The sequence below is a fragment of the Canis lupus genome, chromosome 11, assembly GCF_048164855.1.
Source record: "Canis lupus baileyi chromosome 11, mCanLup2.hap1, whole genome shotgun sequence".
NCBI lineage: Eukaryota > Metazoa > Chordata > Mammalia > Carnivora > Canidae > Canis > Canis lupus.
This window is the reverse complement of record NC_132848.1, coordinates 59,600,942-59,617,539: the sequence shown is the minus strand read 5'-3', so window position 1 is coordinate 59,617,539 and position 16,598 is coordinate 59,600,942. Positions and strand designations below refer to the sequence as shown.

General features: G+C 37.3%; 2 long non-coding RNA genes across 3 annotated transcripts in view; one reads left to right on the top strand and one right to left on the bottom strand.

The window, feature by feature from the left end:
• Positions 1 to 15,474, top strand: part of LOC140600261 (uncharacterized) — a 38,952-nt gene extending 23,478 nt beyond the window's left edge. For both annotated transcript variants that reach the window (XR_012003476.1, XR_012003477.1), the window contains 2 exons: positions 9,930 to 10,045; positions 15,271 to 15,474. This is a non-coding gene — a long non-coding RNA (uncharacterized lncRNA). The remainder of the gene's footprint in view (positions 1 to 9,929; positions 10,046 to 15,270) is intronic.
• Positions 1 to 16,598, bottom strand: part of LOC140600267 (uncharacterized) — an 87,742-nt gene that overhangs the window by 33,933 nt on the left and 37,211 nt on the right. The window lies entirely within an intron of this gene.

The following is a 16,598-nucleotide window of genomic DNA, read 5'->3' as shown; positions in this document are numbered from 1 at the left end:
GTGAGATAGCCCATGGAGAAAGACTCAATATTGTCAAGATGCTAGTCCTTACCAACTTGCTCTATAGATTCAAAACAACCCCAATCAAAATCCCAGCAAGCTATTTTGTGAATATCAACAGATTCTAAATTTTATATGAAGAGGTAAAAGACCCAGAAGAGCCAAGTCAATTTTTAAGAAGAACAAAGTTGGAGGACTGACACTACCCAACTTAAAGACTTATAAAGCTACAGTAATCAAAATAGTGTGGCATTGGTGAAAGAATAGACAAATCAAAAAATGGAACAGAATAGAGCCCAGGAGTCACCCACATAAATATAGTCAACTGAACTTTGACAAAGAAGCAGAGGCAATACAATGGAGCAAAGATAGTCTTTTCCAATAGTGGTGCTGGAACAACCAGATATCCACAATCAAAAACAACAACAAAAACACAGACTTTATACCTTTCACCAAAATTAACTCAAAATGGATAACACACCTAAATGTAAAATAGACAAAGTCCTAGAAGGTAGCATAGGGGAAAACTTAAGTGACCTTGGGTATGGTAATAACTTTTGAGATACAAGACCAAAGACACAATCCATGAAAGAAATAATTGATAAATTGGACTTCATTAATATTAAAAACTTCCATTCTGCAAGAAAATGAGCAGACAAGCCATGGACTGGGAGAAATATTTGCAGAAGACACATCTGATAAATGTCCAATACCCAAAATATGCAAGGAATTCTTAAAATTCAACAGGAATAAAACAACTCAATGATAAAATGGGTAAAAGACCTAAACAGACACCTCACCAAAGATGATATACAGATGGCAAGTAAACATAAGAAAAGATGTGCAACATCTATGTCATGAGGGAGTTATAAATTAAAACAGCAATGAGAGACCACTGCATACCTATTAGAATGGTCAGGATCCAAAACACTGACACCCCTAAATGCTGACAAAGATGTGTAGCCTCAGGAACTCTCATTCATTGCTGGTAGGAATGCAAAATGGTACATCCACTTTGGAAGACAGTTTGGCAGTTTGCAAAACTAAGTATCTTCCTACCATATAATCCAACAGTCTTGCTCCTTAATATTTACCAAAAAAAAAAAAAACAGAAAACTTCTGTTCACATAAAAATCTGCACATAAATGTTTACAGCAGTTTTATTCATAATTGCAAAAACTTTGAAGCAAACACAAAGTGCTTCAGTAGGTGAATGGATAAACTGTGGTACCACATCCAAACAGTGGGATACTGTTTAATGACAAAAAAGAAATGAGCTATCAAGCCATGAGAAGACATGGAAGAAATGTAAATGCCTATTACTAAGTGAAAGAAGCCAATCTGAAAAGGCTACACACTGTATGATTCTGACCTTATGACTTTCTGGAAAAGACAAAAGGAGAGGGTAAAAAAATTAAGGGTTGGAGAAGAGATGGATGAAAGACAATGCACAGAGAATTTTTAGGGCACTGGAACTATTCTGTATGATGCTACAATGGCGGATACATGTCACCATAGAACACTAAGAATGACCCTAATTTAAACCATGGATTTTGAGTGATAATTATGGGTTAATGCAGGTTCATTGATTGCAATGGATGTATGTATCACTGTGATGCATGACGTCCATAATAGGGAAGGCTGAGTGTGGAGGAATAGGGAGCACATGGGAACTCCAAACTTTTCACTCAATTTTTTTGTGAACATGGAAGTTCTCTAAAAGATAAAGTTCTTTTTCTTTAAATAGAGACTTCTCAAATTCACATCTGGGAAGTTCATGTTCAGGAGGTCTTGGTTGGGGCACAGCAACCTGTCTATTCCATAGATTCCAAGATGATTCTAAGGTGCAGTCCAGGTTGAGAACTACTTGGTAGATCTTGGCCTCCTGATCTTTCAAAATATAACTGTACTGTTTGATTTTTTTTCAGACCTTTAATCTCTGGTACATGTAGTATTCTAAGTTCATCTGTGATATGTTAATGTCAGATAATCCTTATATGTCAAAATATTTGCATTTATCAAGGAGTCTCTCTGTGGAAGTGTTTAAACTAATGGGAGCCCTGTGTTATAGGCTGGCTGCCTCTAAAGAGCCTAGTTATGGGGTTAAAATGATGATGCTCTTCCAAAGATGTTCCATCCATGCCTTCTCACGGAGCAAAGAAACAAACGCGATGTCAACAATCAGGGACATGGCAACTATGATTCCATCATTCACAAGATCAATTTTCCTTCAAAAGCACAAGTGATACTGTTAGCCAGGCCTTGCAAACACATAGGAAACAAAAAGCATCGCCCAAAAAGAAAAAACAAAAAATGGCATAAGAAGCCTTATCCTCCTTCCATAATCGAGTACATTAGTCCCACCCTTTGGAGCTTAGATGATCAGAATGAAGATCATGGAGTTCCTAACACTAGCCCTTTCTTTCTACATAACCCAAAATGATGTAGCTCTCTATTTAAAAAGCAGTAAAATGGATGGAAATGTCCTCTTTTAAAACCAGATGTTTTCTATCTTTCTAAGCTCCAATTACTTCAACACGTTATTTAGCTCCACTCACATCAGATCAGGGCCACCTGTTATATCCTCTGTACACTTATGAGAGATTTAAGGTTAAGTTTGTATTTATGGTTTATCTAGAAAAGTCAGAATGCAATTGATAGGATGCTTTTAAAGTCATTTTGAGGTCAAAGGATGTGTATATGGCAGATTAACAGATAATCAAGATGCTGTGTTGTGCAGTGTAAACAAAATCAAACTTAATTTTATGATTCATTACATAAATTTGGATATAATCCAGGAATAAAAACTCATCATCTAAAATAAAACTACATGCCAGAAAAGCATAATATAGCATTGTTAGACTATAAGGCAAAAAGTTTTAAAGCTTCCATTATAATGTTTTATTAGAGGAATATTCTTTATTACCAAGATAGAGTTTTGATATTTAAATGTTCTGGTTTTGTCTTGTGTGAAGTTAAATATGTTCACTCTGATATCAATAAAATGTGACTTAATGTATATATCTATTGCTTTTCTAATGGTAAATAAGCTTTTGCAAACAACAACAACAACAACAACAAAAATCTAAGTAAATTAATGTCCATTCATTAAGTAACTGTTGAGTACCTGTGTACCTGTATGTGCCAGGACCTGTTCTTTATGCTGGGATACAACAGGGAACAAAATACACAAGGTCCCTGTTTTGGAGTCAGGTGTTGAAATAAATTTACAGCTAATGTGGGAAAAAAGCATGTTCTGACAAACGAACAACAACAATAACAACAACAAATCCCAAAGTTATAAACTTAATGATATCACAATGTTCACAGATTATTGACCTTCTGAAGTAAATATTGCTTATTGTGTATTATTCCAGCACTTTAAAAATTAGTAGCAGGTAATGGCATTTATAAGACAGCTGTCCTAAGTAGAAGAGAGATGGAGAAAACAAGTGAGAAGCATACCTCCTCATTCCACTCATCCCTTTTGTGACTAGTTAGACATGTGTGTAAATTAAGAAAGACTGGGAAACCCAATCGCAAAGTCTAACCATTAGATAAAATTGCTTGAAATTCGAGGATATTTACTTGGATTGACCATAAAGATTTCAGTGTGGCAGAAACACTGTTGCAAATGAGATTGGTTGTGGTTTGAGGAAGGTTCACTTTTCCTATTTTCCTTCATTCTCCATGGAGCTGTGTGCCAGATTCAGAGTATCCATTCTCCTTCACTCTCCTATCTGAACCCCAACCATAACTCTGTTTTCCCATTCAGTTTTGATCTTGGGTAAATTAGGTTTAAAATCTAGCTTTCCTGGAAAGATCACTGTAGAAAGAAGACAGCTTTTTTCCATCTTAAGTACAACTTCAAAAGTGACAGACTGGAAAATCTCTGCAGGCAAATGTGATGTCACTAAAGAAATCACACACTTACCCGTAGAGATTCTGCAGTCTGACATCTTCAAGCATCGAACCATTCATCAACTATGCTTTTCTGGATGCAGTCCTTTGACTTGAAAGAAGTCTGGACTGGCCAAATAACTATAGATAATTTACTGAACTTTGGCTTCTTCTAAACTAAGGGGACATACAGGGCTCATGATGGTTGAATCCCACCGAATTAATCTGTAGGATAAGAAGGTTAAAGGGCTTAAAGCTGTTAAGAGCAAGGTGTGATCCCAGACTCACAGCATCAGCATCACCTGGGAGCTTATTAGAAATGCACATTCTCATGCCCTGCCCAGGCCTCCTGAGTCAGAAACTTTGAGGATGAGCCCCAGTCATGCGTGTTTTAACAAGCTCGTGATTCACACTCAAGTTTGAGAACCACTGGCTTACAGAAAACAAAAGATTATTGCTGGAACACTGAACTCAGAGATCTTCTGATGTTATGTAATATATGAAAAAATTAGACGATGTATTCACAAAAATATTACTATGTAGGATACATGTCTTTTCTAAGGTGATTATCTTAATAACAAGCGTAAATGTTAAGAATTGAATGGAACATCTTTCTTTAACTCTTACTTTGCCAATGGAATTGCAGAGCTCTGCAATTTTCCTTAGAAATAAAGAGTTAAGAAATCTTATTTAGGAGGAGAAAACGTTTTCATGTTTGGGAGGATTAAAAGGGTACTGACATCATTCAAGTCATGAGCCATAATTCTTATTAGATTTTATTGCTACATTCTTCACACAGCTTTGGAAAGTTATTCCTAAGAGCACAAAATATGCACTTAGACTGCACACAGAGAAGGAAAATGCTCTCACAATGAAATTATTTTAGCCTGACCCAATAATATCTGAAAGACTCAAGACTTGTTCTCTATGTAATATATCTTTTCAAAATAAGAGATGAGTTTATATGAATTTGTCTTTTTCAATATCTTCAATAATTTCCCCTCTTAACAGTCAAGTTTGGCTAAAAACAAGATCTAATTTCTGCATACTAAAAAAAATATATTCCTTTCTAATATAAAAATTGCATGGCTGAAAGGTAAAAAAAATACAAATTAAAAATTATAATCAAAGTTGGCCTTTAATGACAATGGATAAGATACACAAATTAGTTCTTCTATATGAGAATGTAGTATCTGAAATACTGGTATGCCTGTTAATCAGTAACTTCTGGTAGCATGTCAAAAATTCATCTTCGGTTTCATTCATAATGAATTCATTTGTATTATTTCTCGACCACACCAGTTTCCCATGATGTGATGGAAAAAATTGTAACATTCAAAAATTGAATTAGATCACACACAAAACGACAAGTTACTCAGATTATAAGATTTGGCTTATTCATTGACAAGTGAGAGCCCAGTTATGTCCAGAATCTGCAAAGATGGTGAAGAGCAAGATGTTTCAGAGACCTCAAACATCCTAAAAGAAGTGCATTTACTTAGATGAGGATGAAAAGGCTCTCTAAATACCAGGTTTCTTTGCTCTTATTATAATTAAATCAATTCAGTATTGATGAAATTGCTGATCAGGTACTCCAACTGGTATTTTTAAGTGTCTGTGATAATAAAAAAGGAAAAATTATTAACCAATACTACCAATTTGATATACCAAATCTTTCAGAACATGGGGTTCATTGGAGGAAACAATAAAAAGCGATGCTAGGAATTTGGCATCCCCCCAGGCAGTAGGAGAGCTACAAACTGTCTGAGAGCAACAATGTGAAACACTCTATACACATTTTCTAATTTAGTCCTCACACAAACCTGAAGAGAAAGGTATTATTAACAGTCCCATTTTGTGAGCAAAGAAACTAAAGTTGAGAAAGACATAAATGGAAAGAAAACAACATGCACAACTACACATCGGAGACAAAATAGAATGGAGAACAAACAGGGAACTATAGGTTAGCAAATCTGGGCTGGGAATCTTTGACTCCCTAATTTGTGCCTCTCTGCATCTAAATGTCCTCATCTTTAAAAACAACGCATCCTCTTTTCCTGTTTACTTCCCATGGCCAGGGAAAACACTTGCCAATGATAAAGAACTGAAAAAATGTAGGACATTGTTATAATACATGAGGTGAACTGGGCAAGCTTTGGGGATGGCCTGGTCTCTTGCTATTTCCCCCATCATAAATCCAGAGCTGTGGAAACTGCAAGAGAAAGGATGTTGCTGGAAATACTAATTTGCCCCTATCATCAGCCTCTCTCAAAACTCTGGTCACTCTCCCTCCCAGGCCCAGCCATGTTCCTTTGCCCCACTCTAGTGACCCCAAGGCCACTCATCTTTAAAGCCAGAGACACCCTTTCTTGAAGGGCTGTGCCAGACAAGTTCACATGGTCTTTCTTCTTTTGACAGGGGAGCAAATTTCCTCCATTTTGCTTTCAATGGATGTCAGGATTTTCAACAAACATGTAATTGAAATACACTAGTGCCCAAAAGCCTATGCAGAAATAGAGCTTGGCTACAAAATACCACCCCTCCAAAACCTGAAATTCCTAACAGATCTAGTCCTTCAGACACTTTACAAACTCTATCTTCCATAGAATCTTAATATTTTAACTCCAGAAAGGAAAATAATGACTACGTATTCCAACTCTATTATTTATTGAGCACTGATTGTATGCTGGGCATTTCACATGCACTGTCCCATTTAGTCTTTATAACAACCTCATATGAAATCAGATTATTAGTAGTACCATTCTGCAGATGAGAAACTGAAGCTCCTGGAGATTTAACAAGGGCCTGCAACCAGATCTGTTCGACTCCACAGCCTATCATCTTAACTGCCCAATTTTAAGGCCCAGGTTCAGTGCCCCCAAGTCACATAACTGGTTAGTGGTAAGCCATAACTAGACTTCAGTTTTCTTTGCACCATGTGACACTTGTTACTACTTGAACAGTGTATATTCTTAGGAAAGTGTCCTAAAGAATTATTCAATTTGTCATATAAGCCTAGTGGCTGACTGGAAATCCAAACTGCTAAGTTTTAATTCACCAGCTCGAGTAGGCATCGAGGAAGAAAGTTTCATGTGAATTCTCCATCTATTCATACTTTAATGGGTAAGTGCTAAACACATGCCTTCCCATTCCTGAGGACACACAAACCATCAAATTCACTCATCATTATGAAACAGGTGCCTTTCCTAATGTCTGCTGGCAACCTAAAAAGCAAGGCAAAACAAATCATTAATACAGATGGCCCTTAACTTACAGTGGTTCAACTAATGATCTTTCAAACTTAGGGTGGTGGGAAATTGATACGCATTTAGTAAAAAACAAACTTTGAATTTTGATCTATTCCCAGGTTAAGGATACATGGTACAATACTCTCTCGTATTCAGTGGTGTAGGATAAACAAGGGTAAACAACCAAGAGACTTACAACCATTCTGTACCTACTCAACTATTCTGTTTTTCATTTCACTACAGCATTCAATACATTACAGGATATGTTCAACACTTCATTATAAAATAGGCCTTGTGTTAGATGACTTTGCCCAATGTTGCTAATGTAAGTGTTCTGAGCACATTTAAAGTAGGTGAGGCTGAGCTACAATTTTCTGTAGGTTATGTGTATTAAATGCATTTTTGACTTACAGCATTTTCAACTTAGAGTGAGTTTATTGGGATACAACCCCATCATAAATCAAAAAAGGTCTACTTGTAGCACAGAAAGGATCATTTTGGGGTTTTGTAAGCCCAGGCTTGAATTGGCACTCATGAACAGGTAAATGTTACCAATTTATTACTCATCATCAAATTTCCATGTCATTTGTCAACTCTGTCTTCTGTAAAGTTTCCACTGAAGGGCCCATTAAGGATATCAAAATATGTGAAAAATAGATAAACTTTCCATTTGACAGATGCCTTTTAATTTTCTGTCTTAGTGGTCACCCACTCTGGTGACAGCCATGAATAATTTCCTTCATCTCACAAATGATCACCTACCAACATAAAAGTAGTGCAAAATGAAATCTGATCTAATAAAAAGTGTAATTAATTGCCATGACAAGTTGCAACATTAATTCCTAAAGCAAAAGAAAGTATAAAAGGACCTCTCCTGAGGGCTTTAACCAGCCTTTTGTTTTTCCCTCCTATACTTGCTCCTCACCATCTTGCCTCTTATTTTCTTTCCTTCCCGCTACCCTCATCTCTGCAAAACTCAAGAGTTGTGTTTGGTTGTAGGGAGGGATGGAGGTGAAGGGCAAAATCATTTCAACTGTTATGTTAAGACACATCATCACTTATTCATAGATTCTTCTTTCCCTCGAGGCACCCCCCCCCCCCCCCCCCCGGAGGAACAGCAGAAGAACTAAAAGGCATACTTCTTTGCCCAGGTGATTGCTTTAAGGAAACCAGGGATCCCATGTAGTTTATAACTTAGCACCATTACCATTATTGACAAATATTTGCTGAGCACACCATGTGCTTGGAACAGGGCCAAATGCTGTTATGTTTTTGAAGGCTTTAGGCAAAGAAGACAGTGTATTCCTTTTTCTAGTGGAGACTCCTCTCTGAAACTTAATTTTCAGTGCCCCAATGGTTTGGGGGGTTGCACAAAATTATCCCTTATTTCAGGTTTTAATTATACTTTATTCAGATTTTAACATCTCATTTTTATGGAATTTTATGGATTTTAAGTGTTTTCTTCAACTTGTTTTTAGAGCAAACTCTCTTTCCTCATTTTATATATAAAACATCCTAACTGGCCCCATTTCTCTTTAAATATCTATGTTAGAGGGACAGGCATTCATTTAAGAAACTAAGCATGTGAAAACGATGAGTAGTAAATATTTATAAAGATGGTAATGTTCTCTTTCTTGACCTGGGTGGTGGTTACATGGGTGTGTTCACTTTGTGATAATTCATCAAGCTGTACACTTATGATTTGTACATTTTTCTATAAGTGTTTATTTACCTCAACAAAATAACTTAGAAATGCCTATTTATAAAGAGTCCTGACATCCCCTCCCAAACACATGCAAGCCCACATAGAATAATTGATTTCGCAGGAGAGTACTTATTTTCCCACTCCTAAAAGCCCTCATTTTTTGCCCCAGGGACTTTAACTCTTCAACCTCAATCCAAGAGATTGTTTGTAGGGCCTCTCTCTCATCAGATATTCTCGCCCCCTTTTTTTCCCTCAGGGAATTTCTTCTGTTGACTGGGTCCCTGTCTTCTCTAATAAGTCCTTATCTTATCTTAATATCTCAAAAACAATGCAAAAAAAAACGGTATCCTTCATCTTTCCCTCATAGTATGCTCTCTAGCCACCCTTACCACAAAGATTTAGCTGTCCTTTTGCAGGTGCTGGCTCTATGGCTTTCTCAGGTTCCTCTTCAAGATGGTCTCATAGGATTAAAAATGACCATGCCTCTTACTCTCGCTCTCTTTCTTTTTCTCACTGTACCTCTGGAACTTGTATTTCCAGAAAATGAGTCCCATGTTTCTTTCCAACTTCATTGAAAAGTACATTCTCCCATTTTCAACTTAGTTTCTATAAGAACCTTCCTGGATTCTATAAGAATCCTTCCTAGGATTGTTGTAAAAATCAAATGGAATAATCTACATAAAATACTAAGTTATACATACTAAGTAAAATAGACACATGGTAATCACTCATTAAATAGCAGCTTTTGTTATTGTTAATATGATTAGCTAAGGTTGTTTTTTGCTTGTTATGACCATAGGGTCAACTTAAATTCTTAACATGTGAAGGTTGTTGTAATGCTGAGAGAATAACTAAATAGCAGCTACCATTTTTTGAGTATTCTATATCAGGCACTGTTAGGCACTGTACACAGATAATCCTATTTAAGCCTCTGATAATAGTACAAAATAGATTTGGGATCCTATTTTAAAATAAAAAACTGAGTTTTGTAGGGGTTACACCATTTGTCTGGGTCACTTGCCAATTAAATTGACCATAGAGATGCATTTGCTTCTGAAATAACCACCTTCTTGCAGGATGTGCATCCTGCCAGATTGTGGCATGGCACTCAACCCCTCAACAAGAAGCCACTGGGTTGCAATTATAGAAGATATCTCAAAACTGGCCCTTGCCTCTAAGGATCAGACAATGGGTAAGTCAGCCCTGTCACCATCTTGCCCAGAATTTTGTCTTTGAGACCTAAAAATTTGTAGACTCCAAGAACCTAATTAATCATCTTGAACTCTTTTATGTTTGTTGCCTTTACATCTCCCCCATCATCCCAAACCAAGTATCACCTTAGAAAACTGTGACAAACTTATAGACTAAAGTTTCTTCTCTGTTGCAAAAATCTACAGAGGTCTGGAATTCTAGACACTTTCCTAAAAATTTCCAGGTTAAACTTTCCTCCTTCTTTTACTATAGGTGTACTCTACAAAAGAAGGTAGGTTTAAGCTGATTCAGCCACTCATACCCCAACCCTGCTGAGTTATGATCAGTGCCTCATGTCACTGAAGCTAGTTATTGCTGTCTTTAGCCTCCAGAAAGAGGACCTTTAAAATACTCTTTATTAAGAAATGGAAGGTGGCATATACTGTCTTAAGACTTACACCCAATTATACATAGGCAATCCTTAATGTTCTGATAGCATCTAGTTTATTTATTTCTCCCCAGTTACTCATATCAATATCATTATCCAACCTACTAATGGCTTTCCTTGAAGAGGTCATTTATTCCTCTGCTTGGCTTCAGTTGTAAAAGATACACTGTGTTCCTTGAACTAGGGCTGGCTTCTTTTTAAGGCTTTCTAGAAGCTTAAACTAGAGAAGTATAAAAAGTCTTTTTTTATGGGAACCATTCTTTATATCAATTACACTTCTGCTCTGTCATTAATTGTGACTACCTATTCAAGAATGTCTCCACCATTCAGAATGTGGAAAACATGCCAATGGGAAGCTCAGCTCAATGGCAGTTCTGGCTTTGGCTTTGGGCTGGACACCCACTTATGCACAGTATGACTCAGACTCCCTTCTCGTAACGCCTTATCTCTAGACACCATTCTCCATGAATCCTTTTCTTTATTCGTAATCACTTCTAATCCTCATGCTCCTCTATCTGACCTTCTCTACCCACAAAAATCCAGAAAGTATGCACTTAATAAACAAACAAATCCATTGACAAAGATAGATGTATTCAGGGCAGCTTTACCAAAATTCAGCTTCAAACTGGTATTTAACAAAATTCCAGCCAAAATGCTCATTTGTAACTGCAGCCAACTGTTTTATTGAAACCAATTCGAAGCCAAACATTTTTTGAATGCCTACAAAGCTACAAAAATAATAAATAATGTTTGGCTGTCTTTCAAGCCTCAAGGGATTCAAAGTCCCAATCCCATAAAGAACAAGAAGGCAAGGTAAAAAGGAAGCAGACCTGAAAAAGGCTATTGCCTGGAGAGTGATTCTCATCCAGGAATCAGAAAGAGGAAGTTTGTTTGGGGAGACCAGGTGCTCCTCACAACTGCTAGGAAATTGGGATATAGAATAGAGTCACATTGAATGAGTTCTTATAAGTCCTCTCACCCATCAGCACCTTTTGAGTTGGTTTTTATAGATTTTTCTGCCTTTGTTTTGAGTTCATTTCCAAAAGAGGGGTTGTAAAATATACTGAAATGTAACAAAATTAGTACTATTCTAGCACCAGTGTGAGTTTGAGTACCTAAAGACTTAAGATTTGGGGATCCCTGGGTGGCGCAGTGGTTTGGCGCCTGCCTTTGGCCCAGGGTGCGATCCTGGAGACCTGGGATCGAGTCCCATATCGGGCTCCTGGTGCATGGAGCCTGCTTCTCCCTCTGCCTATGTCTCTGCCTCTCTCTCTGACTATCATAAATAAATAAAAATTAAAAAAAAAAAAAGACTTAAGATTTTTCAGAATTCTTGAAGACTAAGAGAGGATTAGATTTTTTTTTTAAAGAATTGGTCATGAGTGTTTTTTTTTAAGATTTTTATTTATTTATCCATGAGAGACACTGAGAGAGAGAGAGAGAGAGAGAGAGGCAGAGACACAAGCAGAGGGAGAAGCAGGCTCCATGCAGGGGACCTGACATGGGACTCGATCCGGGTCTCACACTCTGGACTGAAGGTGGCGCTAAACCGCTGAGCCACCAGGACTGTCCAAGGATTAGATTTCTAAACAACATGTCTCAAATGATGAGTGTTCATATCCAGAAAGAAGGGCACACTGGATTATAAAATTGCTTATATCAACTCTGGATACCATGGGGTTCTGAGAAATCATAAACATCGTACAAACTCAGAAGCCCCTCAATGTAGATATAGAGATCTCTCTAGGCCTACACCCTAAAATACCCTGGTACATCAATGAATAAATCAGTAGCTCGAGTAGGTTGGAAAAACTAGGAAAAAAGAAAATAACATAAGCATAAAAATAAGAGTGGAATTTGGGCACCTTTTCTAAAATCTAGAGGTTGGAAATTTGAAAACAAAAGTAATTGAGTGAACCAAGGCACATGATAATAAAATTAAAACTAAACCAGAATTTACTGAGTATCTACGTATCAGATTTTGTGCTAGGTAGACATTTTCATAATATTATCCCACTTAGTCATTAATAATCTCACCCCCAAGAATTAACAATGCAGAAACTGAGTCTCCAAGAAATAAAATGATTCACCTTAGAGTGCCCCACTAGTAAGTGATAGTACCAAAAACCACACCCCAGTCTACTTCACTCCAAATCTCATATGCTTCCCAACAACTTACGGTATGTTCAAGTCAAACTTGCAGCAGGAGGAATAATCCTCTCAACTTTTCAGAAGGTATCTAAAAACAGCCAACTTTGAGTAAATAACATGATCTTCAGAGAGATATTAAAATTGCTTCTATCTGAACAGATCCAATGATCTGATAGAAATTTCTGTTACATCTCAATACAAATCTATAGAGAGTAATATCAAAGAATTTACAGAATTAAGATCACAAGTGCATACATTGCAATGCCCCCACAGATGCCTGTAGAAATACTTTACTATGGATTTGGAGACTCCTTTCCTTTGGTAATATCCCTAATATCTTTGAATAGGATGAACAGTGTTAGAAATAGCTTATTTCTTGATACTTTGCTACTATTTCTTCAGTTTATCTGGCCCATGGATTATCCAGCCACATTAGCATAGCCACTTTCTATCGTTTCCCTCCTTTTTCCTTTTAAGTGCCCATCACAACAACTTGGTAAAGGGGGCAGGGCAGCAAACGTGTCTATGCTTTCTCTTCAGAGCCTTCTCCACTGCTGTTGTGGGCATGACATACCCTATTGTCTTGGGTTCACCACAGCCTTTCATTTTCCTCATCAATGTACAGTATTTTCATGTATGATCTTCTTTTTCTACTGTTTTCCAGTAGAGGGAAGAAGAACTACATCTTTATTTTTGCTGTCTCTTTACAGTCAGTTTTCAGTGATACGCCTTCTAGGGAGAAAGGAAAATTAAATCTAAGGTTAAGAGAAAAGGAGAAGTGAAGCAGCATGTATGTTTCTTTGGGGCTGGATCTGATGTACCCTAACCCCTAGAGAAAAAAAAAAAGACATGAGAAATGATAGGCCCTTGTTTTCTGCTTAGGATAAAATTTTCTTTTTGATTCTGAGCAATTTTACCCCAGAAAATAGGCTTAGAACTGTATTTTAAATGCTAAATTTCAGTGAGAAGACACTTTTACTTTTCAAAAAGTAGCCTTTTACTTAGGAGTTCATATGAAAAGCCACATTATATTCTCTTGTTCTTTCTTTCTTAGATTTTTTTTTAATTTATTCATGAGAGACATAGAGAGGCAGAGACACAGGCAGAGGGAGAAGCAGGCTCCCAGGGAGCCTGATGCGGGACTTGATCCCTAGACACTGGGGTCATGCCCTGAGCCAAAGGCAGATGCTCAACCACTGAGCCACCCAGGCATCCCTCTCTTGTTCTTTCTTAATTATTTTGTAACTTTATATCTACCTGAATTTGTTCCATGAAAATCCATCTTTCTAACTAAGCACATTATCACTATCCTTGTTCTGTCAAGTCTCAGTTATTTAGTGACAAGTTATGAGCTGGAATCTAGAATTCTTTGCTGCAACAAACATTTCTTTAGCTCAACAAATTTTTATTGTGTACCTTTTAAGTACCAGATGCCATACTGAGAATTGTATGGCTGAGACTATAAAGATGCATAACAGTGGTCCTTACATTTAGTAGTCCTTGATGAAGGAGGCAATATGTTAGCAAGAAAACACCACTGTGCATAATAGGTGTCAAAATAGAGAGGGTACAAATTGAACAGGATCACAGAGAAGGGAGAGAGAAGAGAGAAAGAAGTGTCTGATATTGATGTTAGATTCAATGTGTGTGTCAGTCACACAAGGTGTGTATGTGTGCATGTGTGGTGGGGCAGGGCTCAAGGAGGGAGAGAGGAAGAGGAAACCATCCCAAGTATGTGCAAAGGCATAATACTTGGAACTTCAAGCAGTTTGTTATACTGGAGTCCACTGTGTATGGGAGGAAATGGTTAGTATGCAGGGAAAGTAGAAAGAAAGAGGGGGCAAATCTGTACCTAAGTGCAAATCCCAGCCCCAAATGAGACCTACAGAATCAGAATCTGGACTTGGATCCTGGGGATCTGTATTTGAAACAAGGTCCTCCGATGCTTCTCATGTTCCCTGAAACTGAGAATCCCCGCAGCAGATGATGGAGAACCTCTGCAGTCTCCCCCTCCCTCCTTTCTTGATCATTATCCCTATGATTGATCAGCCCCATTCAATGAATTGAAAAGGCTGAGGTTCATGGCCTAATCAGATTTAGCTGAATAAAGCAGCATGGGCGAAGGGAAGGACACAGAAACTACTATCTAAAAAAGGTGAAGACCTGGACCCCCATTGTCACACCTGCCCCTTTGGTGAGTATATGGTCATTACTTTTTTTCACATCTGTAATTGCTGGGTTTTTTGTTTTTTGTTTTTTTTTTAATCTGAGGAACTATTTTAGGGTGTTGGCTTTGGTATTCCCAAATTCTTTATAAAGTTTGCTTATAAATGGGTTTTGAGTGATCGGTTTTATACTAACATATACTCTTGTGTTTCTTATTATATAAGAATTAAATAGAACAAATCCTGTCTAAATGCAAAAATTAGGACATTATATGCAATGCTGTATGTGCTAGAAATGTGTGAAAATAGGTTTCTATTCACCAAGAGAAGTAGCTTGATAATGTCTCATCAAGAAAAAAGCAGGAGACAAAGGTCTTCAGCTAATGGGCTCAGTGAACAGCACCATGTTTTTACCTAAGGCACCCATGTGCCTCTGCTGATATGATTCTCTTCTTCTTGCAGGTCTAACCTGGATGGCTGTGAGTTGGCTTAATCTCAGCTGGCAACTGTGAGATGTTCATACAATCCCCCACAGTGGTCTCTGGGATTATGCTAAACAGAGCAATATCCTTGCCCTCATGGATCAAAAGACTTATAGGCAACCAAAATTACAGTACCAAATTTCTGTTACATGAAAAAGAAAAAGTAAAGCTGCTATGGTTACCATTTCATGTTCAACCTCTTTCAATCTTGATAAAGTCTTTTCTGAAGTCCTGCTAGGCTGGAAAAGACAACCAGCCTTGGGAGTTAATTTGCCTTTATTGGATTCACATTCCATTTATAGCATTTCTTCAAGGTTCCTTGTTTTTTTAAAAACAAAACAAAAACAACAAACCACCAAGTTCAGGTGTTAGAAGCTAAACTTAAAATGTTTTCCTTCTGAAAGCTCTTTCCACTCTTTTTTGGGGTGTTACTCTGTCAAATTCCAACCAATCCAAGAGAGGATGGATCTGCCAGGCCCTACTCAAACTTCAGCTGCCCAGATAATCACACTGAATGGCTCTTTCTCATTGCTTCTGTGAACATTTGCATTCAACCGCCCTAATTGATAGTGAAATTTAAAATCAACTCTGACTCTGGCCTCAAAGACTTTTTGAGCTATAGCTAACTCTAATTCTTGGTGACCCCTGGAAACAGGAGCAGAAGACCATATTCTGGAAAAAGATTGAGAACAAATGTAATTTCTTAGAATTAAAAAATCGAGGCCAGTTCTCTTTCTCATTCACCCAGGAGTACAAAACAAACTAGACAGAGCAAATTTATAATTAATGTAAGATTGATCTTAACAGAAATTATTAAAGTTGCTATTTCAAAGATCTTGGCTTGAGTATCTTCAGGAAGAGAAAAAGTCTGTACATCTATCTCATTAAATTACTTTCTGCTATTGTGATGTATTATATTTCCTTGCCAGAAATTGATGTTGGGTAGTAGGAAGTCAGTTTGAGAACTAGTTATTCCCAGACTAACAGGACAAAACCTGAACGATAAGCCAGGAAATAACTTGTCCCTGATAAGAAGAGGGTTCATATTAATCCTCAGGGCTCATTAGGGCCCTTTATAGCTATGAAATTCTCCAAAGTTCATCTGTATCTTCTTGTTTGTTGAAATAAACCCCCCCCCAACATTAGAAAATGACCAATTCCAACTCTTGGTGACAATTTTTCAAAAAAGATAAATCATTTTTTCAAAAGAAAAAAATGTAATGTAATTCAACAGGATAAGACAGTTTTTAAATAGACGAGCCCATACTATGTATCAGGAACTGTGTTTGTTGTCATGCTGGCATATGC